We start from the raw sequence: 2,921 nt of genomic DNA, 5'->3' as shown, positions 1-2,921 counted from the left end.
ATCCTTGGAGTTGTCATTGACTGTCATTTTCCATCTTCATATCTAAACCATCAGCAAGTCCTGTCCACTCTTCCCTCAAAGCATTCAACCCTTCCTCACCATGTGTCCTCTGCTGCCACCGCTGGTCCAAGTCATTGTCCTGCTTTGCCTGGATTATTGCAACAGCTTCCTAAGTGTTCTCCCAGCTTCTTCCTGGGCCTCCTACAGTATTCCCCAGCAGCCAAAGTCATCTTTTTAAATATAAAATTGATTCTGTTCAGGGTTGTTGACCCTGGTTAAAACAGCCAGTTATTTTCCCAGCAGAATGTGTTTATTCAGAAATAGCAAGGGAATTGCCAATCAAGACACACAAGCTATGGCAAACTGGAGATGAAGTCTGGAGATAGGGACAGAAATCTTACTTTATAGAGACAAGGAGGAAGCTGGGAGGGTCTGCTTTAAATTAAAGTCATTTAGGGGATCTCTGGGTGGCTTAGTGGCTTACTGCCGCCTTCGGCTCCCAGAGTGTGATCCTGGAGACCTGGGATCGAGTCCCACATTGGACCTCCCGCATGGAGCCTGCCTCTCCCTCTGCCTGTGTCTCTGCCTCTCTCTCTCTCTGTGTCATTTCATGAATAAATAAATAAAATATTTTTAAAAAATTAAAGTCCTTTGGAGGAAAGCAAGAGATCAGGGTGGTTATGGTTTCTCATTGCCTGAGTTGTGGTATTATTTTTTATTGGCTGAGCTTACTGCTGAGCAAAGAGGCAAGCAAGGTACGTCTCTTTCTGTTGGGTCTGCAATTGATGACCAGTGGTAGGGTGTAAGAGCTTGCCCTTCTGGCCTCCATACTCTATTTTAAATGAGGTTTCCTTTATTCAGTTTCACATTTCCTCCTTTTGATCAAGATGTTTCTCCAAAGCATCACTGGTCAAGAATTTGGTTTTCTGCATTTAGTGGTTTTGTCCTTTGGTGCCAGGAAGGACCTTTGCCAGTTGTTATGTCCCACATAGAGGACAAGTGCATAGCAGTTGGAAACCATTTAAGGCCATATTTGGTAACAAGGAGGTTAGGATCCTAACCTGGCAGGGAAGATACCATGATAATGGAGATTATTTTCCCAGTGTGAGGCTCACCCTTTGCATTCCAGAGGGTGCGACTCCTGCAATTTCCCCAAATATGAGGAAACTCAACTGCATAGTTTGTGGTAGGGGAGGACTGTGTTTGCACTCAACCCTGGGCAAACACACACACACACACACACAAAACAAAACAAGGGAGATTAAGAAAGAGAACACTCAGGCATTTCTTATCCAAAGCCTATATCTCATCAAGGTCATAAACGTCAGAGAGCATATCAGCACCCTCCTGAATATGTCATTTCTACAAAGATTTGACAAGCAACAGATACAAGACTTAAAAATAATTATGCAAAGCAGAATCAAAAGTAATATGACAAATTAGTTTTTATGATGGTTTTATACCAGGAGCCCAAACCTGAATGTAACCAGCTAAATAGGTCAAAAGACCAGGGGTCATTGGGTAAGATTGGTTATAACCAATGGGTTTTTTCCCTGATCTTGTGTAATTGAATTTCTACCTCTCCAGAGGCATTTATCCATGTGCAACAGGTGGATTTGTGATTGTACAAATGCCCCCTTGTTCAGCAATTAGGTAATCAGGGCTGTGGGATTGTCCAAAAGTACTTTAGTCAAATCAGGTGATCCTTGTTGGGCTGCTATTGCTTTAGCTGTAAAATCAGGTAGTTATCCTAATGTTAGGGAGAGATTTCTGCTCATTCATTGGTACTTAACTCTGAGCCAGAGGAGAGAGGCTCTTTTTGAAGGGATATTAGAGAGGAGGTTTTCATTTTAAAAAATAGTTATTTTCCAAAGAAGCATTTGGAAATATAGCTGAGACATCATTCAAGCCTCAGCCCAAATGTCATATCCCTAGGGTTTCCTTCCATGACCACCCCATCTAAATCAGCCTCCTTAGACTATCCTGCTAGTCTTTATCATATTTCTTTCCTAGCACTTCTTACTGATACCTTTTACCATTTGTTTACTTACTCATTTAAAGGTTGTCTCTGGGGCAGCCCAGGTGGCTCAGCGGTTTAGCGCCGCCTTCAGTCCAGGTCGTAATCCTGGAGACCTGGGAAGACCCGGGATTGAGTCCCATGTCGGGCTTCCTGCCTGAAGCCTGCTTCTCCCTCTGCCTGTGTCTCTGCCTCTCTCTCTCTCTCTCTCTCTCTCTCTCTCTCTCTGTGTCTCTCATGAATAAAGAAATAAAATCTTTAAAAAATAATAATAAATAAACGTTGTCTCCCTTCCAAGAGAATGTAAGCTCCAAGAGACAAAGCACCTTACTAGTCTTATTGACTATCTCAATTACTTGGCACAGTGTCTGCTATTTATTGGGTGTTAAATATTTCTTAAATAAATGAATGTGCAAGGGGCACCTGGCTGGCTCAGTTGGTGAAGCATGCGACTCTTGATCTTGAGGCTGTGAGTTCAAGCCCCATACTGGGTGTAAAGATTAATTAAAATAGGAGTGTCTGGATGGCTTAGTCAGTTAAGCATCTGCCTTTGGCTTAGGTCATTATCCCAAGGTGCAAGGTGCTGGGTTCGAGTCCCGCATTGAGCTCTCTGCTCAGTGGGGAGCCTGCTTCTCCCTCTCCTCCTCAATCATGCTCTCTCTCACTATTTCTCTCTGTGTCTCTCAAACAAATAATATCTTAAAAAAAGATTACCTAACATAAATAAATAAGCTTGAAAAATAAAATAATGTTCAAGATAGTTGCATGAAAAGGTGTATCCATTAAGGTAACGGCAACCACTGTAAAAGATAAATCCCCAAATCCCAATGGCTTGTAAAATAGAATTTTATTTCTCATTTCTCCATTCAGGAAACCAAACTATTTTTTTTCTGGTTCTGCTCTC

General features: G+C 42.2%; 1 non-coding gene across 1 annotated transcript; it reads left to right on the top strand.

Annotated features, from left to right (window-relative positions):
• The first annotated feature begins 1,053 nt into the window (after positions 1–1,053).
• Positions 1,054–1,218, top strand: LOC144304396 (U1 spliceosomal RNA). Its single transcript, XR_013371316.1, has one exon. It is a non-coding gene; the product is annotated as a U1 spliceosomal RNA (small nuclear RNA).
• Positions 1,219–2,921: the final 1,703 nt, after the last annotated feature.

The sequence above is a fragment of the Canis aureus genome, chromosome 33 (genome assembly GCF_053574225.1).
Source record: "Canis aureus isolate CA01 chromosome 33, VMU_Caureus_v.1.0, whole genome shotgun sequence".
NCBI classification, from domain to species: domain Eukaryota; kingdom Metazoa; phylum Chordata; class Mammalia; order Carnivora; family Canidae; genus Canis; species Canis aureus.
This window is presented reverse-complemented; position numbering and strand designations above follow the sequence as displayed.